This window comes from Triturus cristatus, chromosome 12, assembly GCF_964204655.1.
Source record: "Triturus cristatus chromosome 12, aTriCri1.1, whole genome shotgun sequence".
Classification (NCBI taxonomy): domain Eukaryota; kingdom Metazoa; phylum Chordata; class Amphibia; order Caudata; family Salamandridae; genus Triturus; species Triturus cristatus.
Window position 1 is genome coordinate 804177029 of NC_140595.1, and position 26240 is coordinate 804203268.

Here is a 26240-nt window from a genome sequence, read left to right on the forward strand (position 1 = left end):
TATGGAAAAGTGTCCGGGTCCGTCTGGTACAACTTTTCCAGATCCGATTTGTAAGGATCGGACAGATCCGTACAAATCGGATCGGGAAAAGTTGTATTTTTCCCGTACGAATCGTACTTCACATGTCGGACGGGACTTGTACGATTTGTATGGAAAAATTTACCGATACGAGTCGGGCGGGAAAAAAAAATACAGGATCGGAATCGGCCCCTAAATGTTATACTTAAAATCCATAGTACAACATGCAAAGGGAATAAGTTTACGTCTTAGCCCTATCGGCAAATGCAAGTCGTTCTGGCTTGCATTACAACATTCAGGGCTAGCCACTGATAAAGTTACATCTTGGATCGTATCCCCACATCCGTCCCAAGAACTTGGCTACAGGCGATATTGCGTTGAAGAATTTGTGCACAATATTCTCACTGCAGCACTGCTACTTTTGGTGCCCATATTTTTGCAAGTCAGTTTCACCCATTTCTTCTGAGGGCCCTCATATGCAGGGCAAGCAAATGGAACATTAGAATATGTTTATGTTTGGTCTGGACATATTTTACATTTATTATCAGCATTAGAGGAGCATTTTCATCTAAAGGATTTTAATGGGAGGTACCTGCCCGAAATTGGAAATATAATCTCCTTTCGGAAGGCTTTCCTATTATATCCCAGTAAGGCTCATACCAAGAGGTGGGCTTAAATTCTAAGAGGCTCCCTGTCAGAAGGGTACTCTTGATTGTTTTTAGATTGTTTGTCATAATCATAATCCAATACTGTTCTTTCATTTTTCCTTTTGAAGGGAACTGTGCTCCTGTTGGGTTCTCCCATAAGTGCCTCATACCAATTGCAGTGAACATACACTTGATGCTTTGGAGCCAGCCTACCCTATGTGCAGTGTCTGCCTCCACTACATCCCTAAGCGCAACAGAATAATTTGCCAGCTCAGGAGTGGACCGCATTCTACGCCAGTATGTAATTAGGTGATATTTTGCTACATCTTCCAGGGATTTAGGGCTTAGATAAAAAAACAAAGGCTTAAGTTGGGTGCTTTGTGAGAAATTTGCGATGTTACAAAGGAACTTATTCTCTGCTAAAACAAGTGGTGCCAGATTAGCAAAGCCCCAGAGTTTAGAACCATATAAAACTGAACCCACTACTTTGGTATCGTAAATCTGGAGTACAGGACTGATCATCTTTGTTAATTAGGTTTTATGTTCTTTTGCTAATCTGCCTGCCAGTTGGCGGTGTTTGAGGGCCACAGTTTTAATATGGCTTCCCCAAACACAATTTCCTAGCCAGAGTAACTCCTTAACAGTTAAAAACATCTGTCTGTTCTAGGGGCTCGCCGTTTAGTCTTACGTTGCCCTTTAATAGCCGGTGCTGATTAAAAACAATAAATTTAGTTTTACTTGTATTGATTACTAACCCTCGTATTCTACAAAAATCTTCAAATCGGGAGAGTGGGCATTGCAGTCTGCTCTGGGTTTTTGAGATTATGAGGGTGTTGTCTGCAAACATTAAAATGGGAATTTTTGACCCTGCAAGAACTGGAGCATCTGTTAGATGAGTAGCTAAAAATTGTTACACTCCATTCAAGAATAGGGAAAATAGTGTTGGAGCTATGACACACCCTTGACGTACCCTCTTTGTTACTGGAAATTGATTTGTTCTATTACCCTGAGCACCCCAGCGGATTTGGGCAAAGCTGTCCTCATGAAGCCTAGCACTTAGGGAAAGCAGGTCTGTGGGCATTCCCAGGTTCAGAAGGACGATCCAGAGTTTTTTCCCCTCAAAAATAGGTAAAAGGCTGACTTCAGATCTACGAAAGCAGCATAAATGCTGCCCTTTGCAATCACAACAGTACACCAGTATATTAAAATAAAACAAAATACCTGATCAATGGTACTAACGTGAGCTCAAAAGCCTACCTGTAAAGGTGTAAGGATGTCATTTGCAGCTAACCATTCCTGCATTTTTGCCAGTGCTAGATGTGCCACCACCTTCTGGTTTGAGTCAAATAGACTTATTGGCATATAGTTACTTGGCGAGGATCTATCACCTTTTTAAAGAAGGTTATTATCTCAGCACCCCACCAGGATTTCAAGTGAACCAAGGGCTATTGCATTGGCAAATAATAATATGTATCTAGACGAAGTGTCCTTGTTATGCAAGAAGAGGTCAGCCAGGATGCTATCTGGGCCCGGGGCTCTTCCCTCCGTAACTGCGCCAGGGCGGTTTTTACACCTGAGAGAACGAAGAATAAATCTGCCCTGTGCAAGGGAATTAGAAATGGCTCGTCTTGTTGATCCCCTCCTCTGCATATTGTTTTGTGAAATGTTCAACACATGCTTCTGGGGCTTCATGTTTTTTTCAAGGGCAGCACTTGTCCCCCTCTTACCCACTTTACTAGTTGCCAAAATGTTGTAAATATTGTTCACAGCAAAGCATTTCTAAATCCTGCCATAGTTGTTCGTCCACATCTTGTTTTGCTCTACCCTGAGAGAGTTTGGACGATTTCCTTGACTGTTGAATACAGGCTAGAGTTTTGGACTTTATTGCAGCTGTGAGAAGTTCATATGTTTGTCTACATTCCTTATTGTATGAATGTTGCTGCACTAGAGGTGGTTTATGGATCTGAGTTCGTGGCCCAAGAAAGTTGGTTCATATTTTATCAAATAGCTTATTATAGACCCCAGGCATGCCTATGTGTGCCTCTGTATTTGGTGGAAGAGCCTTTACCTCTGCCAGTGCAGAGGCCACATCTATCATTTTGGATGACAGTACATCTGGCTTTGTAACAACCTTGGCCCCTTTAACACGTCTCATATCATTGGAAAGTAGCAAGTCTCTAGTCCAGGTCAATGCGTGAGGAGTTACTCTCCTTCCGTTGTTAAGGGATTTAATTGCAAAACTCAGAGGGTTATGGTCACTCTCTACTCCCTCCTTTACTTCTACATCAATAAGGGTATACCACAATTCCAAATTAAATAAAAGATAGTCAATACGGCTGGCTTTATGGCCATTGCTATACGTGTTAAACCCTTGTCTATCTGATTTGGATCTCCCTCTGACTGCCCTGATGCCCCTTTCCAAACATAGAGCTTAAGTTTAAGCTTAGTTGTAGAGCTGCTTCTGTCCATCATTTAATGGGGCCATTTCTAAGCTGGAAATGTCCCATAGGGCATCTTCCTCTTCAGTTCATTTATTTTCACCCTGATTGAGAGGCTCCAAGGTTGTAGGAAAATCCCCTGCTATTACTCGCAGGGATGTGCTTGAATTGTTATCTAGTACATTACAGTATTGGACCTCTGTCCACCTTTAGATCCTCTAGCATATACATTATAGATGTCTAGGTTGGCCTGGTGACTGGTCTGCATGCAAATGGCAAGAATGTCGGGCTGTCTGTATGGAAAGCCTGTACCTTGTCACCTATGTCCTGCCTTATCCTTATAGTCAGCCCTCCCGATGCCCCCCCATCTGGCCTTGAACTGCTGGATTTAATAATTCAAATACCCAGGTGAAATAAAGGCTCTGCGAACCAGGTTCCTTGGAATAGGCAGATGTTGTGTGTCAATGAAGCTTTTCCAGTTCAAAGAAACACCCTTAGATCTGAGCCCCGTGGTATTCCAGGATATAAAAGAAATCTGAGGTGATGCTAGAAGCTTAAGTGAAGTTGCTTGTTCATTGAGGCGCCATGTGCAAGTTTTGTCATTCCATTGACTCATTTGGGCACAAGTGGTGTGGGTTTCAGGTAAGATGTGTTATGTTATTTGGTGCTTGGTAGCCTTTCTAGGGCATTCAGGAATCACAGCCTGGTGGAACTCTTGGAAAGGTTTCTATAACCATCAATCTAATTCACATAGTGGAGACCCCTCTATAGGAGGAGAGAGTGGTTTTTGCATGGCAGTTTGAATAGTGATTCTGGGGGCTTATATTTGAGTTGAATACATGTATATGCTAAATGGGAAGTGCAAATGTCAAATGCCACTAAATTAACTACTAGGTTACTACGAGTAGGAGTCAATGCTATGCTATCCAAATGAGAATCCAGCTGGGGGAACCTTTTCGCAGCAGTTATGTTCTCCCTTATAATAGATCGACAACCCCTCACATATCAAATCCATTCGGCAGTTATAGTTAGCTGAGTAAAGGAATGTGGCTCCTCTCTGGGGCAATGTTTGCAGTCATTTACAAAATGGCTGTGTGGGCCCAAGCCACAAAGATATATGGCAGCGCCAATGCTTTATGTCACTTTACCATGTCCTCCCAAAGTGGTCCCAAGCATCCAGGCGCTCTTCCTGGTGATGCAACTTGCAGCAGTATCACACCGCTAAACATACACGGAGTTCCTTCCCAGAGAAAGAAAGTGACACACTCACGTTCTGGCACCAGCAACCCTATTATATACATTTACAAAGCTATGTTAGATACTATTATCTGTGGCAGGAAGCTCCAACCTGTTTCCCCCTGCCCTTCTCCCCACTCTGTCTCCCCTCTGCTGTGAGCATGCAGCCGACCTCCTCCTGTGCTGCCTCAAAGAAACAAATAATACATTTACTCACAATAGAGGCATCTCTGGAAAGGAGAGCATAGCTTAATTTCTTCTTTGCTGAATGACTTGACCTTTGTCCCAAAAAAGTCCTCTGAGAACCAGGGCTGTCTGGGCTAATCTGGGATGTCTGGTCATCATAGCATAGAACCTAATGTAGGACGTGTGTTGTTGGTCTGTACTATTTAATTTTTTAGTCTGTCTAGGCTACAAGATGGAATTGTACTAGACGGGCAAAGTTTTACTATGTCCTCAAAGGATTTAAAAACTAATTTTGTTTATCGACAACAGGTTTAACACCATGAGTGAAGGTCTGGCCATCGAAACTTGGGTGTTAACACATATCTGCTTATCATCCAGGAAACTCACGCTATAAACCATGTGCATAATCCCAGAAGGAGGATCAATTGCACCACTTTAACCGCATTGATGACCACTCTACTGGCTTATAAGCCGAGTAAGTAGTATTTGTTTTAACATCTAGAAAAATGGATCTTATAAATTGACACCCGGCATTTTAACGTAATTATTGCTCCTAATGCTCTCACTGTTTTCAGATTTTGCATCTTATTCTTTCAAACTAACACAAATAATTTCTAAATAGGTTTTAATTGACCTCATTGCGATGAAATGGGTTGTTTTATGTGTTTTGCATAGGTGTTCTATCATGTACTATATTGCAAAGGTTTTTATTATTTACACAATAAAGACGTCTTGCTTACTTACCTACATTACTGTATGAAGAACTTTGTAATGTTGATAAAATTGTGAGATTTTCATTGCCATCCACAATGGGTGTTGCCCAGTGATGTGGCTTTATTTTTGGCTAAAAGGTTGCAGGCTGAGATTCATAGTTGGCCGACTGTTAAAGAAAGACAATGGATCTTTGTTAATTGCCAATTGGCAGAGCATTATGTACTATTGACACCATGCATGTTCCCATAGAGAATCAATCAATCAATCAATTAATTTGTAGAGCGCACTACTCACCCATAAGGGTCTCAAGGCGCTGGGGGGGGGTGCAGCTACTGCTTGAACAGCCAGGTCTTGAGAAGTCTCCTGAAGGTCAGCAAGTCCTGGGTCTGTCGCAGCTGTATGGGCAGGGTGTTCCATGTCTTGGAGGCAAGGTAGGAGAATGATCTGTCAACGGTGGAGGTCTTGTGGATGCGTGGGACAGTGGTGAGGGTGAGGTTGGCCGAGCGAAGCTGGCGGTTTGGGGTATATAAGGTGAGACGTTTGTTGAGGTATGCTGGTCCGGTGTTGTGGAGTGCTTTGTGGGCGTGGGTGAGGAGCTTGAAGGTGAACCTCTTGTTGACTGGGAGGCAGTGCAGGTCTTTCAGGTGGGCAGTGATGTTGGTGTGGTGGGGTATGCCGAGGATGAGGCGTTCATAGGCGTTCTGTATGCGTTGGAGTCTCTTTTGGAGTTTGGACGTGGTTCCTGCGTAGAGGGCGTTGCCGTAGTCGAGTCTGCTGCTGACGAGGGCCTGTGTTACCATCCTTCTGGTTCTGGTGGGGATCCATCTGTAGATCTTGCGGAGCATGTGGAGGGTCTTGAAGCAGGAGGAGGAGACGGCGTTGACTTGCTGGGTCATTGAGAGTGATGCGTCCATGATGCGTGCGTGGTCGGTGGGTGTGGGTGCGGCTCCCAGGGCAGCTGGCCACCAAGAGTCGTCCCAGGCAGAGGGGGTGGATCCGAGGATGAGGACCTCTGTCTTGTCCGAGTTACGTTTCAGGCGGCTGGTCTGCATCCAGCTGGCGACGGCCTTCATTCCTTCGTGGAGGTTGGTTTTGGCAGTGGCAGGGTTTTTGGTGAGTGAGAGGATCAGTTGAGTGTCGTCGGTGTAGGAGACGATGTTGAGGTTGTGTGAGCGGACGATGTTGGTGAGCGGTGCCGTGTAGATGTTGAAAAGGGTGGGGCTGAGGGATAATCCTTGGGGCACGCCGCAGATGATCTTGGTGGCTTCAGAACAGAATGGGGGGAGGCTGACCCTCTGGGTTCTGTCGGTGAGGAAGGAGGTGATCCAGTCCAGGGCTTTGTCCCGTATTCCTGTGTTGTGTAGGCGTGTGCGTAGGATGTGGTGGCAGACGGTGTCGAAGGCGGCCGAGAGGTCCAGGAGGATGAGGGCCGCGGTTTCGCCGTTGTCCATTAGGGTCCTGATGTCGTCTGTGGCAGCGATGAGGGCGGTTTCTGTCCTGTGATTGCTGAGGAATCCGGATTGGGACGGGTCCAGTATGTTGTTCTCCTTGAGGAAGTGAGTCAGTTCACTGTTGACGATCTTTTCGATGACTTTCGCCGGGAACGGGAGCAGGGAGATGGGCCAAAAGTTCTTGAGGCCTTTTGGGTCCGTTGTGGGTTTTCTGAATAGGGCGTTGATCTCGACGTGCTTCCAGCTTTCCGGGAAGGTGGCGGTCTCAAAGGAGATGTTTATGATCTTCCGGAGTTGGGGTGCGATGATGCGGTTTGCTTTGTTGAAGATGTGGTGAGGGCAGGGGTCGGATGGACATCCGGAGTGGATGGTGTTTATGGTCTTGTTGGTGTCGTTATCATTGATGTGGGTCCAGGAGAGCAGGCAGTTGGTGAGGCTGGGGGATGGTGAGCCTTCAGTGTTGGCGGCTGTAGGGAGGGTCTTGGTGTTGAAGCTGCCATGGATGTCTGTGATCTTGCGGTGAAAGAAGGTGGCTAGGGAGTCGCAGAGGTCTTGAGAGAGCGGGTCGTCGTTGGAGCTGGAGCTGGGGTTGGAGAGTTCCTTCATGATGTTGAAGAGCTCTTTGCTGTTGTGTGCGTTGTTGTTGATGCGTTCCTTGAAGGAGGTCCTTTTTGTGGCTCGGACGAGTTGGTGGTGCTTGCGGCTGGCGTTCTTTAGGGCTTCGTGGTTGTCCGGTGTCTGTTCATGGCGCCACTTATTCTCGAGTCTTCGGCAAGTCCGCTTGGATTCCTAGAGGTCGGTGGTGAACCAGCTGGCCTTCCTGTCTGTGCGTCTGTTTGAGGGTTTTCTGATCGGGCGAGAGTGTTGGCATAGTCGTCGATCCATTGCCTGAGGTTGCTGGCGACTGTGTCGGTGGTGTCTGTTGGTGGGTCTCGGGCGAGGGCGGTGATGAACTGGTCTTCGGTGACCTTGTTCCAGCTGCGGAAGGGGATCCATTGCGGGTGGTGGTGCTAGAAGGGTTTCTTGAAGGTGAAGTGGATGCAGCGGTGGTCGGTTCAGTGGAGTTCGATGGTGTGGCTGAAGGTGACGTGGTTGCTAGTGGAGAGGATGGGGTCGAGCGTGTGTCCGGAGGTGTAGGTGGGGGTCGTGACAAGCTGTTTGAGTCCGAGGTTGGTGTGGTTATCGAGCAGAGCGACGGAGTTGCTGTCGTCGGCGTTCTCGAGGTGGGAATTCAGGTTTCCGAGGAGGATGTAGTCTGTGGACGCAAGAGCGTGTGTGCTGACAATGTCAGAGATGGAGTCGATGAACTGTGGCCGGGGTCCAGGGGGTCTGTAAACGAGTGTTCCTCTGAGGGTGGTGTTGGGGTCGGTGTGGATCTGGAAGTGCAGGTGTTCTGCAGTGCTGGAGGTGTCTGTTGTGCAGATCGAGACTCTGAGGGTCTTCCTGTAGGCAATGGCGATTCCACCTCCCAGTCTGTTGGTGCGGTCCCTTCTGGTGATCTTGTATCCATTGGGGATGGCTGTGGCAATGTCGGGTGCCGAGGAGGGGTTCATCCAGGTCTCTGTTAGGAAGGCGATGTCCGGGGAGGCTGAGTGGAGTAAGCAGAGTTCGATGGCGTGCTTGTGGACGGAGCGGGTGTTGAGTGATATGCATCTGAGGTGGTTGCGTTCTGCTCTGACGGGTGGGGTAGGACGTGCGGGTGCTTGGTGGCTGATGAAGTTGCAGCAACGGCAGGTGAAGGGTCCGTGGGTGAATATCGGGCTGGCCTGGAAGCAGTTAGATGATCGGCTGGTGTTGAGTCCGTAGAGGAAGCCAGCGTCATAGCGTCATTGGATGTCGTTGCTCTCGCAAGGGCCAGGGGGTCTGGCGCTGGGCGCGCTCCAGGCGCATGGGCGCAGACGGGCTTGCCTTTGGCACGCCAGCGGCCGACCGCACAGCGGTCGCCATTTAAGCAGTGGAGGTGGGAGGGGCGTGCCGCTGGGAGGCAGGAGCGCGGCAGGTTGTGGCAGGAACAAAGATAATGCAGTGGCAGCGTTATGAGCTACGGGGGAATGCGGCAAAAAATAACGGAAAACTAGCCAAGAAATAGACAAAAGCGCAGTACCCAGCAGGGAGAGGTCTCGAACTCTGCCTGAGTGGGACTGTGAGCTGAGCGCAGTCGGGCAGAGCTGCAGGGGAAGAGCTGATCAGTGATCGAGGGTCAGGAGTCTAGCTCGCGCTCCCCGCAGCAGTCGCCATTTAAGTAGGGAAGGGGGTAGGGGCATGCAGCTGGGAGGCAGGAGTGGGGCGGGTTGTGGTGGGAACAAAAATAATGCAGTGGCAGCGTTATGAGCTACGGGGGAATGCGGCAAAAATAATGGAAAACTAGCCAAGAAATAGACAAAAGCGCAGTACCCAGCAGGCAGAGGTCTCGAACCCTGCCTGAGTGGGACTGTGAGCTGAGTGCAGTCAGGCCGAGCAGCAGGGGGAGAGCTGATCACTGACTGAGAATAATGCAAGTTCTTCAGCAGATCTTTTCATAATTTTTACTATTGCCTGCTAAGATAGTTATAGGGGAAGATTTTAACGCCATGCAGCAGCCACAAATAGGTTGTACAATACCCAATAACTGGTAAACTAATGTTAGAACAGAAACAATCCTGGCCTCTTATCAGAAGGATCTAGACTTAATAAATCCTTGGAGATTAATTTTTTCTAATAAAAGAGAATACATCTGTACTTCAGTTAGGCATAAATCAGCTGCACGAATATTTTTGATTTCAATATCATTGGATGTTGAATTTGTGCAACTTCTGAGCTATCTAAAAGGTTTAGCAGGCAATTCGGCATAAGAAATGGCTACAGCTAACATCTATAAGTTTTCTTCGATGAAAAGATGTATTTTTAATTAAAAAAATTTAGAAGACAAGATGTGGATTGCTGAGAATGGAAAAGTAATATCAGAATATTTTTCATGCAATTAAGAGTCAGCTACTGCAGCCATCATCTGGGATGCTTTTAATTCACGTTCCGAAGACTAAAATAGCTCGAGACATATTAGAAAGGAAGAGGAACAGATCAATGAAAAAGAATTTAGAAGAACAGGATATACAAGCTTATTGAAAATATTCAAAATATAAAAGTGATTTGAATAGACCTTGTTTAGAGAAGGTGAAACAAAAACTTTTCAAATACTACTATGGGGAAAACAAGTTGAGTAACATGACTTATCTCCAGAAAAGCTATCACGATAATAAGTTGTCGGGAAGTTCTGGAATGAGTGATTCAAGAGAAATCCACCTTAGAAACCATTAAAACACAATATTGTCCAGTAACCAAAACTAGAATTGTAGATAGGAAAAAAGATGTTTCCTGAACTTTATAAAACTATGTGTAATTAGCCTCAGGAAATCGATAAATCAGATTTGGAAAAATTCCCTAAAGTGTTGCATATTCCCATTTTGCCAGATCAGTCAGCACATAGTTTGACATGACAAATGAAGAGGTTGGACTCTGTGATTCTTACACTGCCCATTGGAAGCGCCATTGGAGGGAATGGATTTCCTACCGAATTTTTCAAGATGTTTAAAGAAGTCTTAAACCCTCTCCTATTAAACTTAGCAACTTATAGTAGAGCATGTGGCAAATAACTCCTCTTTTCATACAAGGGTCGTTAGCATTTTCTTTTACTAAAAGGTACACATTCTGAAGGCCTGAACTTGATTAGTATTCTTAATTCGGATTGTAAAATCATTGCTAAGGAAGTATTTCGCCATTTTTATGAAAATCTTTATAGGGAGGAACAACAAAGGGAGCAGAGTTTAATTCAAGGGTATTTCAGTGGAATTCCAGTGCAATGTATTGTTCCTGAAGCTGGGGATGCACTTGAAACCTCACTGACTCAGGAAGAGATATATGGGGCACTGAGTAGACTTCCTCCGGGAAGGCAGCTGGACCAGATCAGATTCCCCTAGAGTTTTACAAAACCTTTCTGGAGGTATTTGGACTCGATTTGGTTGATACAGTATGCCAAGCTCAGCAAGGGAGCTCCGTTCCTGAGTCCTGGGCCAGGGCAGATATGATAATTTTTTTTTTAAAAAGGTAAGCCATCTAAAGAACAAGGGTCTTATAGGCCAATTACGCTTATGAACAGCGATGCTAAAATCCAGTCTAAGGCCCTGGTGACCCGTTTAAATCATATAATAGGGAAATAGTCCAACCCTGTCAGCACAGGTTTATACCGGGGAGGGGAACAACACAACACACCCGTAGGGTTTTAACCTTGTTCGATGCAGCCGAAGTCTCAGGGGACTCTATGGCTTTAATACTCATGGATGCCGAAAAAGCATTCAATAGGGTCTCCTTGAATTACCTTTGGGTGGTTATGAAATGGTTTGGCATTGGGGGGGCCTTCACTAGGGCAATTCAGGCTCTATACAAAACACCGACTGCCCGGCTTAGATTGCCCGTGCTCGCCTCTCCTCTTTGCCCTGTACACTGACCCTCTGATCACGAAGCTGGAGGCTAGCAATAGAATTAACCCTATGAAGTTCCAAGGGCTGGAAACAAAAATGCTGGCTTATGCAGATGACATCGCAGTGGTTACCTCTATTCCTCAGGATGCCCTAGCTGCAATTGAGACAGAAGCCCTAGCTTTTGGCCTGGTTTCCAGCTATGCACTAAATAGATTGAAGACACAGATAGTAAAAAATAAGGGAGGGCCGACTTGGATGACCTGCGGGTGGCCGAATCAGCTGTCTATCTTGGCATTGATATTACATCTCAACTCGGGAAGATAGTGGAGAGAAATATTGAGCCATTAATTGGGAAGGCCAAAAAAGACTTAGATAGACTGCATAATCTTCATATGTCGGTGGTGGGATGCTGCAACGTGGTCAAGATGGTTTTCTTGCCTAAAGTACTCTACCTCTTTAGTTCTATACCATTAGAATTCGAGAGTCAATGGTTCAAGGTGCTTGAAAATATTGTGAATAGGTTTGTATGGGCACATGGGAAAACAAGGAGGGCTTTGAGGTATATGTCACTGCCAAGGGAAAGAGAAGGCTGGGCAGTCCCAGATTTTAAAATGTATTATTGGGTAGCAGCCTTTCAATACATGGGAAGGGCTAATCGGTGTGAGTGTAGTAGACCCCTGGATTAAAACAGGTTCACCAGATAAATACAAGCTAGTGTTAGGAGAGGAAGCTGTGAACTGCTTCATGAAATTCATTGAGCCCAGCTACTTTAAAAAAACAAGATTCAAAACGTTGATGGCTGCATTTAAGATCTGGGCAGAGTTTAAAACGATAACTGGCCTAGGGAGAATTAATTTCTATACCCAGATGTATGGAAATCTCATGTTTCTGGGAATTTTTTCTGATGCACTAATGCTAGAGTGGGAGGGGTGCAGGCTCCGGAAGATTGGGGATCTAATAGGGCTGGAGGGAATTCACCCATTTAGTGAAGTCCAATGTGATTACGGCATTGATAAGAGAATTTATTTTAAATATCTTCAGTTATGTAGCTATTTAGGTGGGAAAACGGGTGGGCTGAATGGCTTTCAGGAACTTACAATTATTGACGTTATAAGAGAGGGCAGAACTGCACCATTAAGAGAATCTATGCAGAACTTTCGGTTCTCAAGCAGGATGATTTGGATGAGCATGTGAAGAAGTGGGCTGACAAACTTGGCATAGATCAAGATATTTTTCTTGATTCTCTGGAGCTGGGTCAGACCATCCTGTGCTCCGCGGGGCTTCATGCTCAGCATTTTAAAACACATTTTTCACTGTATCATACGCCAGCAAGGATTGCACAGTGGGGGGGACAGGAAGGAATTAGATGCCCCCGCTGCGATAGTTCGGATGCAGATTTAATCCACATGTTTTCGACTTGCCCTCAGCTACAAATTCTGATGAACGCAATTGAAAACTTTATGGATCAAACATTGAACTTAAAAGTCCCTCTCACTCCTGCCTTAATGCTTCTGGGGATTAATAATAAAGAAAAGCAAGATCCATCTTACTACTTCTTGTTTGTCGCCATGGCTGTTTTACGTATTTCCATTGCCTCTGCCTGGCTAGATCAAGCAGCCCCCATGTTTCAGCAATGGCTTGCTAAACTGCTTGCTACCTATAATCTTGAAAAAGGAATCTATGAGAGAAAGGGCAAGAAAGGGAGAAAGCTCGGCAGGCGTATCTGGGCGCCTATTTATAGCTGGAAGGAATACACGTTTAAGAGTAGATCCTGATTTAGCCCAAATAGGCAGGTTTTCAATACTTATGTCTTAGAATGTGGGTATGTGATAAGATTTAGGATTTTTATCTGAAATAATAATGAATTTTCTTTTTTTTCCTTTTAGGGTGTAATGGTTATCTTTTTTGGCTTTTTTTGGTTGGCTAAAAAATATTTAGTTGGCTTTCAAGAATTGTGTATAAACTAAGTTTGCTGGGTTATTTCTCAAGTAACAACTGTATGTATAATAATTGTGCTGTATTAAAACAAAAAAAACAAAAACAAAAAATCATTGCTAAATTGATGGCCAATATGATGAATAGAGTTGTCCGTACGTTGATCCACAAACATCAAAACGGATTTATTTCTGGGCATCAATTATATACTAATACTAATTATCTTATAGTCATTTAATGGAGTTTTTATTAGATGTGAGAAGATGTTTGACCTTGTGTGCTGGGAGTCTTTATTTTCATTTCATGAATGTTTTGATTTACTCCAAAAATCACAGTGTTTTAAAGACCTTTTACAGCGGTGCAGTGAGAAATCAGGACCTGTTTACAGGGTCCCTCCACTTTTTGACCCCTTTTGACCACTAAGATGCTAGTTTCCTGACTCTGACTGTTCCCTGGGCTCTGCTAACCAGATCCAGGGCATGAGCCCTCTGTATGAAGTATATGGTTGTTTGGTATAATTACAATTGGCAATGACAGACCCCTGTAAGTCCCTGGTATGTAAAAAGGCAAGGGGATTTCCAGCTACCTATAAGTTGCAAGTATCTAATAGGGCAGGGAGATTTCTTGCACTGGAGTGTTTTGGATTTAAAGGTACTACCAAAGTACTAATCTTTCTTATTTTTACATACATGTCACCAGTAAGGTCTCTCCTAGGTGTCTCAGTGGTATGGGGCCTTGTAGCAATAAGGAGAGACATTATAAAATATGTTTTAAAAGCTCTTGTGAGGGAAAAACTGCCAATTACTTGTTCCCAATGGTTGTGAATGGCTCAGAAAAAGAAAAAAGTTATTAAACTTTCTTTTCTGTGAGCCAAAATCCAGCCTTCATATGCCCTTTTCTGATTGGCCAGCCTTTCTCTGGCTGAGCCAGAGCTGCTTGATGAGGTTTGAAGTGTCTTGTCAGTGATTACAATGGATTTCCTGTGGGTGGAGAACTTTGGCATCAGAAGCCAAAAGGCAGGAAGGGGTTGGGGAAGCCAAACTGGTCTTCAAAGGGAGAATGACACTAGGACAGTACAGGCTGATTCCCACATCCTGCACCCTCCAGCCACACAGGAGCCTCAGTAATTAGATTAAGAAGAGGGGTGGAAGGGGAGTGTTAGTAAAACCTAGCCACACAAGTTGATTGGTGTAGTGTGTTCCCCCCTATTGGATTTTGTGTGAATGGTATTGTATGAGACAAGATTATGCCACACTTTGGAGGAAGTGGGCATACACCTGGGGTACACCCTGTATCCCATTGATCAGGGGTGCCCCCCCGACACTCAGCAATTGTGAATAAATATGGAAGAGCTGCATAGCTCCTCATATCTGCTGCCTGTAAAGACAGGAAGAAGGATGGCCCTGGTGACTCCCTGGCCTGCACCAAGAGGACTGTACTCACTAAGACTGCACCTACTACATACTATGGGACCCAGCACCAGATTGACTTTGACTTACTCGGAAAGTCTAAGGTGTGGACTCCCTGTAAGCTACAGGTTAACAGAGCCCACCTGCATCATCTCCACCAAGGGTCCCCATCATGGAGTCCGTCAAGTGTACTTTTAATGATTTGGCCCGGTGCATTATGGGAATTCTCCCCCAACATCTGAAGGGCCACCAAGATGACTCGAGACCCTTGGAGATTTTTTGGGACATTTTGAAACCTCAATGCGAACTTCAGGTAGATGTTCCAGAAGTATATAGGCATTTGGAGCAACTTTTGGAGAAAGCTCCATAAGGTGACCAGCCTATTGAGAGTCAAGCCGCTACCTTCAACCACGACCCTGCCTGGATTTCAGGTCTGTCCCACTGAAAGCCCTGTAGCTCCATAGTTCCAGGATTTGACTGGGGCCTCGCAGGAAGTCAAGCTGGTGAAACAGCACCCAATCCATCCTGGCAAAGTCCCTTACTCTATGTCCAGGGAAAAAGCTCCAGAAAAATTTGTAATTGCGAAGGTAACATTTTGACCATGGCCTCCAGCTTAGTTTGTCCCAGTCAAGCGCAACCGGATGTCCCAAAGTGGTGCCACATGAGTCGTTGTGTGGGTGTGTGAGTATATATATATATATATATATATATATATATATATATATGGAGCCACAAGTACCGGTAAAGGGACCCTTCTGTCACGGGCGGTCCGAGTCAGGAAACCGGGATTCCTAATATTTGAAGACCAACACTTTCGTATTCACGAAAATAAACTCGGACTCCGATGCTGCAAGCAGATATTTAATTACAAAGTGCAAGAACGACGCGTTTCACCAATACGGCTTGTTCACGCTCGGAAATCTTAAACAACCGCCATGTTAAATACACCAAAAAAAAAATCATTAGATGACGGGTTTACACATGGTGTCAGAAAGAATGTGAATTGGGCGGCCATCTTGTAACGCTGTATAATACATTGTAAATCCATTATTGTTGATACAAGTATTTACAAGATGCAGACATTCGCAAATTAACAAGAATAGAACCGCACTGTGTCTAATACAAACATAATATAGGTTAAATAAATGTAAATGTGCAAAATTCGCGCAATCAAGATTCGTTACCCATTAGAAATTCGGAATCTGCCATGGGATTGGAGTGTCACACAGCACCATATAATACTGGTTGAAGCATGCCTTTATGATGTATGGCCCCAAAAAACACGACGATAAAATCACATCGTGAATGAAAATATATCATACATGGTCCCAACGCCCAAGTGGGCGGAGCCCAAGCGGATTCAGCCAATCACGGCAGATAAAGGGTAACTAAATGTACCCGATTGGGTCATACATCAAGCAGACAATGCTGCTCAAATAATTAATGGCAATACTAATACTGAATTTCGTGAAAATACAGAGCAATATTCATTAGCGTTAAGTCGCCCAAGTGGGCGTTGCTACGAGACATCTTGTGCATCAAGAAGTACAAGCCACTAATACAGTCTACGTCCCAGTGAATATATGATGCTATGTCATTCTCACTGTGTCAATACAATGTAACAAACATTATAATATCCCTGATAAGGTTTAGGCTAAACAGTAATCCCCCAAAAAAATATATAAAATCCCGATTGCACCCAAAAGTTATAACATCGTGTACATCCAAATTGTAATGAGACTGACCACCTTCCTCACAGTTCCTGACACACCGTCTGAAAAAGATAGATATGAATATAAAATTTAAAATGAGTCCATAGCAGCTTAAGATAGACCACCTTGATGCTTATTCATGCAGATGAACAGATAATTCCTCGCTCATATTGAGTCCCTTAGGAGCAAGACTTTCAAAATCCACAATATAGCGGGATTCCAATTTCCTCAACAATAATTCTCGATTGCCACCTCTCATGCCTAAATCCACAGAATCAATCACAACCATGCGTAACCTGGTCTCATCTTGGAAATGTTGATCAAAGAAATGTCTGGCAATGGGGTATGTTCTGTTGTTGTTACGTATTGCCCGTAAGTGCTCTAACACACGTTTCTTGGCTGCATGTTTGGTACTGCCGATGTACCATTTGGCACATGGGCAGATCAACACATACACACAATGGTTGGAATTACATGTGAGTTTCTTTTTTATTACAAATTCTCTTTTCGAGTTTGGTATCTGTAACTTGGCACAATCGGTGCTGTTTTTGCACGCTTTGCATTTCTGACAGCATTTGAAACCCCCTTCTCTGTTCCTGGGGTCAGTTACATTGCTAGTGATATAACTGCAACTCAGTTCATCCGCCAGGCAACGACTTTTTCTGAAAGTGATCTGTGGATTGCTACTCAGATCTTGTTTAAGATGTTCATCTGTAAGTAGCACATGCCAATGTTTTTTAAAAACTCTGCGTATTTCAGCCGCTTGGCCTGAGAAAGTGGTGATAAATCTAATTTTATCTTCTTTGATTTCTTTCTGTTTGGGATAAATAAGTTCATCACGTGTTTTTGTTTCTACCCTGGAAATAGCATCTTTCACAGTTTTGGCACTGTAGCCCCTTTCCCTGAATCTCTGGCACATGGTGTCCCTCTCTTTCTCATATGCCACTTTTGTACTACAATTACTTTTAGCACGGAGCAACTCCCCGTAGGGAATGCTCCGTATCAGATTACCTGGATGGCTGCTCTTGGCATTTAAAATGCTATTGCCCGCTGTTTCTTTGCGGAATAATTTTGAAGTCAATTGATTATTAATGACTTCCAAGCGGACATCCAGAAATTCCATGGAGTTTTTGCTAATGTTTTCACTGAAATGTAGATTACAAGTGTTTTCATTCAATTTGTTAATGAAGACTCGAGCCGAATCTTCATCCCCACACCAAATGAAAAAAATGTCGTCGATATAACGCAGCCACAGGGCAACGTTGTTAAATTCCAGCATGTTGGCGACCACCTGCTCCTCCCACCAGCCCATGAACAAATTCGCATAGCTGGGGGCGAAGCAGGTTCCCATCGCCGTGCCCTGTGACTGCTTGTAGACGACATCATTGAAAATGAAAAAGTTATTTTTGAGACAGATCTCTATCATTTTCAATAACATCTGAGAGTGGTGAAGTAAAGAGATGGATCTGGTTTTGAAGAAGTGTTGAATAGCCAATAAACCTTGTTCGTGTTGGATGCTCGTGTATAAACTGCTGACATCCAAAGAAACCAGAGTGTACTCTGCCTCCCAATGTATGCCCTCAATGATGGTTAAAAAATGCGTAGTATCCCTGAGATATGAGGGTAGGGCAACCACATAAGGCCTCAAAAAATAATCAATAAATTTAGAGGTATTCTCATATAGAGACCCAATGGAAGACACTATGGGTCTACCCGGAGGGTTTTGCAAATCCTTATGTATCTTTGGTAATAGATACAAGATAGGTATTCTGGGATGTGCACAATACAGGTAACTGAATTCTTCCTGTTCTAACAGACCTCTGTCTTTCCATCCCACCAGAATTTCTCTATATGTGATTTTAGAGTTCAATATCTCAGCCATGTCTGTTTTGCAATAACAATTAACATCCTCCAACTGTCTCAATCCTTCAGAAAGATATTTTTGCTTATCCAAGACAACCACGTTGCCACCCTTATCAGACTGACGGATCACAATATTGTGATCCGCTTTCAGCTCATCGATGGATGTGATTTGTCTAGCTGACAGATTTTTTTGTCTCCCTGCTATTTTGTTATGTCTCATTCTCTGTATGTCATACAACACACCCTTTTCAAAGATGTCAATTGCTTCACATTGTACATTGGGGAGAAAAACAGATTTGGGTTTGAATACACTCCCCGGATTGTTATCCAAATTCTCACCCCATGCGTCCCATTCAGGTAAGGACTGGCCACCATCAACGTTCTCTGTCATGTCATATAATGCATGCATGAGTTCAACATCTAAAACATTCAAATTACTTTCTCTTTAGTTAACACTTACAGTTTCTTGTTGTTGTTTAGGTTTTGTATTAAACCATTTCTTGAGTTTGAGCTTTCGTGAAAACAGGAATAGATCAATACGAGTCTGAGTGTAGTTCATATTTGCAGTAGGGCAAAAGGTGAGTCCAAGTGACAGAGTCTCAATTTACTCACAGGAAAGAGACCGTTGCGAAAGGTTTACAACTGTCATATTTGTTGCTGTTTCTTGCCCCTTGTTTCCATTCCCATTGGGCTTCTTTCTGCGTTGTTTCCTCCATGCATTTTCCCATAGGACCTTTAGTCGAAGGTACAGCCCGAACGGCTGAACAGAATTACTTGAAATTTGGCAAAGAGGTAGTCCTCAGGTCAGGGATGTGCCTTTTGCATATATGGAGTCAATCTGTTCAGTAGTTCCTGAGAAAATTGCAGTTAAAAGTACATATATATCTATATGCGCGCACCGTGCGTGCACGGTGCGCGCACCCTAACGTGCGCGAGCGTAATTCTGATTGGTGGTTACATGTCAGTCAACGTTCGAATCGGTCGAAATCAGGAAGTGTCGGGCACCATTTTGTTTGTTTTGAGTGCGACAGTGAAAAAGGAAGGTGGCGAACGTGAAAAGGGGGCAGGGTAGAGAGTTCCTGACCCCCTAGCCTTTGTCAGGGGGTCCCTGAAGGACCCCGAAGGCTGAAAAAAACATTTTTTTTTTTTTAAATCGCGGGGTGCGCGCACCGTGCGCGCACGGTGAAAAACCATAAAAAAAATAAAAATAAACTTTTTAATAGGTAGTTTATTATAAAATAAATACATAACTTACCATTTAAAAAACCGTACAAATTCACTTAAAAAACCATAGGTTTCACACACGTTATAGTTAGGAATTAGCATTTAAAAAACCTTGCAAATTCACTTAAAAAACCATAGGTTTCACACATTTTATAGTTAGCTGGACATTTTACTCGCCACTCTATCACAAGGATGATGTCATCAGTGATGTCATGAGTGATGCCACTGACCATGTCATGAGTGATGTAATATGTGACGTCATGAGCAGTGGATTGCGGGCGCGCGAGTTATAGTTATCTGAACTAACTATAACGGGGGAATTTCAATGGTTTTTTACGAGTGAAATGTCCAGCTAACTATAACATGTGTGAAACCTATGGTTTTTTAAGTGAATATATATATATATATATTTATTCACAAAAAAATCAAAGGATTCAGGAACATTATAGTTAGGCTCAGATTTCACTCACACAAAACCAGTGTAAGTCAGCAGTTATAGTTACCTAATCTAACCATAACTTACGCCCCCGCAATGCACTGCTGATGACCTCACATATTACTCATGACATGGTGAGTAACATTACAGATGACATCTCAAATGACATCACTGATGACATCATCCACAGAACCACTCACACCCTCTCAACCCCCATACAACCTCTTATATGTTCACTCACACACCCAGTCACACATCCACTTTGCCCATTTCTTAAAAAATCTCTGAGGTAAAACCTGGGGGTGACGGGCAGTGAATGCTTGATTTTTTTACTATCCAAAACAAAATTCCACTTGTTTTATTTTTTAGGAAAATAGAAAAACTTTATAAGTTGTATCCAACACCAATCTCTGGGAATTAGGCTGGTTTGATTGCAGTGACAACCTGGGTTGCACATGAAAATGAATTATTCCGGTCCTTTGGAGCACATATAGTTTTCCTGCCCCACATTCCTCATGATGATACAATTAACTATTTCTCCCCTCAATGTATAAGGAACACAGTGACACCCTTGAATTATGTAGAGCGTCAGGCCTAGACAACGTACCTACTCTTGCATTAAAAAAAATAAAAAATGGATTGATGAGTGAAAAGTTTTGGCCCCTTCTTTCGATGGAGCCAATACCAGCTAGATTCTCCCCCCGGACGGCAGGATTTCCCTACCGAAGAGTGGAATCGGCAACGACATCGGAGGATCCGATTTTCGCCTGACTCCAGATGAAGGTAGGGACACGTCATTATTCTGGTGAAGGAGTGTGCTGTGAGACAGAGCGCCGATATTAATCGAGCGCACTGCTGACATTGCCATATTTTTCATATCAGAACCCCAATTAAGACGCGCCATGACAGCCGACACGCTAAGGAGCCACGAGGCAGCGGCGAACGGCATGTTTGATGACTCTCCTAGCGGAGAGACTGTAAACAATTCCACGGTTGATACGCTGAACATTTCGAGCACAGATATAAAAGAAAAATTTAGATCCTTGGAAAAATTAATGAAAGCCGAACAGGCAAAGTGGTGGGAACACCGGTCCCTGACTCGTTACCTAGAGTCGGTAGGATTCCCAGGGGACTACGTATAATGCTAGCTCCGAGTTATGAGCAGCCTGATCCGCGTATGTTGGCAGAATGGGCAGTATGTAATTAGGAATTATCTAGAAGGCTCGTTGAAATATTAGTTAAGTATGCTGCCAGTGATCGTGAAGCTTTGCAAACCAAGATAGATGCCCTAAAAGCCGAAATAGACATGTTGAATGGTGGGGATATAACAGTCAAATACAGAAATGAAATGACGATCAGATTAACTCGTGAGGAGGAGATCATTAAAAAAAGAAAAGCCTACGAGTTCCAACGTGATAAATTGGACTACGAACATGGTCAAATATTCACATTCTCAAAAAAATATGATAATGTTAAAGCTGCAAGGAAAACCTTATCTCTTCCTCCCACACCAATTGAGTCTAATCAATCAGCACCAATTGCAACATCGGTCTCTGATCTCAGTTCAGCTATTGACAGTGAATCGGACAGTGAACAGATCAGATCCCAACGTTTGGGGTTTAAGAAATTCACCCTGGTGCAGGAAGTAGATTGCTTGCGCCAGGATCGAAGGCAAACATTACTAATCCGCAGCATTCCGTACGGTGAAATGCTCCGGATAAGGAGGATTTGCAATCTTGACTCAGATTGCCTGGCAGCACAGAATGAATGCAAATCCAGGTTCCTTAAAAGAGGTTATGCCATCGATGTAATTGACAAAGCCATGCTACGAGCTAATGCACTGGGTAGAACGCAGGTACTGATTGGTAAAACTGGCATGATTGCAAATCAGGTACCCGAGAGTACAGAACCTCCAAGATTAATACTCACCTACAATACCCAAAACAAAATCATACGTAGAATGGTCAACAGAAACTGAGCGTTGGTAAAAAATGACCCGGTTCTAGGTGTTGTAGTAACCAAGTCCCCCAACATAACATTCAGAAAATCATGATCAATGAAGGACATGTTGGTAAAAAGCAGCCCTGAAGTGAGGAATTCTGTTAATTGGCTCGGTGCCAGTAAGGGTTTTATCAAATGTGCTGTTTGCAAGGCTTGCAAACACGTTACCAACAACACAGAGTATCTAACTCCTTTCAGAAGTAAACCTGTTCAAATCACCAAAAAACTGACATGCAAAACTGAGTTTGCTGTTTATGTGCTGGGTGTCCCTGTGGCCTGCGATATGTAGGTAGCACTAAGCTACAGGTCCACAAGCGGATACTCCAGCACATAAGGGCAATCAACAATGGTGATAGTACTTACCCAGTTGCTAGGCATTTTGATGAGAAACACTCTAAAAACTCTATGGATCTTAAATATTTTGTTTTGGACTCGGTCCTTCCATTGAGAAGAGGGGGTGATCGCGAAGCAATGCTTCGTAAACTAGAGACAAAATACATTCTGGAGTTAGACTCTAAGACTCCCAATGGTTTGAATTCCAGTGAGGATTTTTTCACATATCTATGAAGTTAGTGGTCTGTTCAAACTGTCCTAAGATTCGTCGCTGCCTTATTATGAATTGGTTTTAACCATTTTGGTTTTATGACTTTGCACAATTTTGCACATGTGAATCCCAGGGTTCACTAGGTGATATTTTATTGGCACTCACACTTTATTTTAGACATATAGTGATTACTTGAGCCCACTTGGGCAATATCATGAATCACGTGTCAGTATTTGATTTGGGCAAAACGATGTATGCATACCAAGATGAATAATATGCTTTTAATGTGACAAAAAAAGAGTTTACATTGGTTTTACTTTTTTCTTAAAGCAAGTTTTTACCAACTTATCTGAAACGTTTTGATTCTAACACTGAGTAGTTGCATTTTTATATCTATATATTTAATATTTATTTATTTATGTATATTTATTAGATTGCAAATTGCTCATTTTGCACACATTATGTGTTGGGATTGTTTACCATCAATAGATACCAGGCAGAACAATGTGAGTATTTTCACTATGTCTATCAGTTCATCGTCACTATTTGCTGTGCTGTCACTTTAAAAAGGTTATGTCTGCCCCCTTAATGTGTCATGTGATCAAGGCCCCACGAGGGCTGAAACGCGTTATGGCTGGGTGCATGGGTTTGAAATAAATTAATTGCACCATACTTGGGTTTGCTGCGTCTTTGTTCGGAGAAAAGAACTGTTGTAGGGATTCTGCGTATGCACAGAACTATGCGCAGGAAACCAGAACCTTAGAGAATTGTGGTGTACCAGAAACTCCCCTCAGAACTAAGAACCCCTTATCCGACTAGCTTAGTGTCACATTCGTTATCCGAGATTTAGCTCGGCGGTCCCAATGTATAGACAACCCAGAACATGCGACTTAGTTATTCTCAGGAATGGTGGGAACCCAAAATACCCGTTTGCACTTATATATCAGTCCACAACAGAATAACTAAGACACAGTAAAGTTTAAAGAATTTATTCATAAACCTCGAGTCCTGTTATACAGTACTTTGGCTAACATAAGCAGACAAATGGTTAAGATCATTACCATTAGCATTGTTACAATACCATAGAAAATGAAAGGAGCGATCATATTAATAATGACAGTGGAAAACAACCACCCTCCTTTCTCTAGCAACTAATAAAATATTATTAGACTATTAGAAGGTCTCATAGGCTTGCATAGGGGACCCCATACCGTATAGATCAGCTTAGGTGTATCACATCACAGGATCAGCTCAGTGTTCTCTGCTTCAGCTCTTCTATCGAATGTGTCTAAAAACCTGCTGCGCTGTAATATTAAAGCCTACGACTTTCTGGTATTTGCAGCTGCGTGCATGTTATGACTAAACAGTGGTACGATCACCCTGAACACAATCAGCCGGCACTGTCTAGTGTCCTAGAACAGTTCTTTACTCGATGTACAGACCAAGGGCACTAGCAACTGTTAACGATGTATAAATAACATTCACTTGAGACAAGAGCGAGTCTGCATTTCTCAAATGAATAACATGTAACAACAGTGTCGGGTGCAAAGGCAGCAAAAGCAGCAAGATGGCTGTCTAACAGCTAACGTGATTGAGCAAACTTAGCACTGTAAATAGGGAGTGGCCTAAAACCACGTGACATCCCCCTTTGATCGAACCACGGGACAACCAGGGGCGTATTTTTTAATAGAACGCAGAGTTCAAATTCAACGATGCAGACTAAAGAGCTCGAAATGTGAGTTTTCAGAAAATGAGAGAAAAAAAATTCGAAGAGAAAAATATATAAAAACACAAGCCATCGTCCATTGAGGCCAACGATCCCTTGTGAAAAAATGTAACTCCACATGACTCGCCACCAGACATTGTGAGCACAAATGTCAATCCAGGAAAGTATAAGCAGCATATGCAGCCGCAGCTTCCAGTAGAAAATCATTGGAGTCATCCGCAAAATTGTCTGTCATCCAATTCAGCAACGAAAAAGAACACACGTGTTCCACAGGGAAATGAGTATCAATCACTCCACGTGGACAAGAATCAGGCATCTCGATGTAACTTCGTGCCAGGAAGTCAACTGCTGCCCTCTCGATATCCCATAAACCAAGGACTCCATGCGCCGCACCCAAGGCCATAAACCCGACTCCAGAACAGTCAAACTCATGAACCACTAAGGGATACATCAGTCGATCAAAATCCAGGTCAGGCGACACCAAGTTTGACAAACACATATCAAGAGCCCATTGGAACGGACATTCGAGACAGTGAAAAACAGGCTGTACACAAGTGAAAAACGGGAACCGGAAGGATAATCCATAAGCGACACTCAAGGTAGCCAGTGGTAAAGTCCCATAGGATTCCCACATCCGGCTACGCAGATGGAACAGGCTGAATCCATGGTCGAGTAGCGCAAGTCGTGCATCCATAGCGTAGAGCGCAGACCAACAGGAGTATGCCAGCAATTAAAGCGAGAATCAGAGGAAACCCTCCGAAAACACCAGAAAAAATAGAATGAAAAATAGCGGGTATTATACCAAAAATAGACTGGACAGACGTCACAAGGCCAGAGCCTACAATTTTAAAAAAATGGACCAGACCAGTCGTGAAAGAAGCATTGAAGATAGTGTGTATTAATGTGCCAAAATGCAGGGGGAGGTCAGTATTCAAAAGAGCTTGAACTTCTGTGCGAGTGTTCGCCACTTGAAGGAGAAATGTTTCACGGGACGAAGTCAACGCAACCTCCTTTTGAGACAAAAGAGCCCTTATTCTGCTCATCCTATTGAACTCTTCTTTCAAGGTTGGAATCGTCGGCCAGATGGATATATCAAGCCGGCCTTGCGGGGGTGGGAAAAGCACGTTATTACAGCAAATTACCCTCCGTGAAACTGAAACAATATAGGGAATTCCAGCTAACATCCCACAGCAAGCCTCACTATTTAAAAGCAAATAACTACCATTTGCAAGCAGCGTAAATGACGGCGTTATAACTGGCACAGGAATGCCCTTCAACACGCATGCTAAATTAGGGGCATTCATATTACACGATCCATGTAATTGGATATGTCTACATACTACAGAATGATCAGGAGCAGTCGTACACTCCTCACCCTTCAAATAAACTTCTTTGCCGTCCCTCTCACATCGATATGTAAAAGGGAGAGACCAGACTTCATGCAAGAATGCAGAACCAAGTTTTTCATATCTGCCCAAGGCGTAATGTTTCATGCACGAACTAAACCTATACATAGAAATCGGGAGAGTGACCATCCCATGGATGAGCCACACTGCATAATCAGACTCAGCCACTGAAAAAGGCAAAGGCTCTAACTTTTCTATATGTAGTAGTGAATACGTAGCATCTTTCATGGACATGAATTGCTGCTTTGCTGTCAGATTAAATGGGCGGAATAAAGAAGAAATATTCATGTAATCCCAAGGTACTTTCCCCGCCTTTAACGTCTGCAAAGTCCAAGCAAATTGCATAATCGATCGTAATTGATTTTGACCATGATATAACACAGACACATCCTCCTGGACAATATCTACAACAGATGAAACAATGTTATCTAATGTATATATTCTTGAAGATAAGGTGTTAATACTATTATCTATCACTGCCAATACTTTTTCCATATTGGCCTGGTCAATAGCACGGAGCCTGGAAGCAGCCTCAATCTGCGACAACTTCCAAACCTCGTTGTAAACAGCATACACCCACCTTTTGGATCTTCCCAATGCGGGACCTTTCACAAAATCATTCAAATCTATTTTGTCATGTAAACGGGACAAGTGAATTTTAACAGAATCCAATGTGGAATGTTGCAGCCATGTCTGGCACAATTTACCTACCGAGTAGGTAGTGACAGTATGTGAGGACACAAAACGAGGGTCTACTCTATCCTGTATGTATCCGGGAACCAACCCCAAAAATCTGCGTTGACAGGTATCCGAACTTCTCTGCCATACCAACCAACCTTT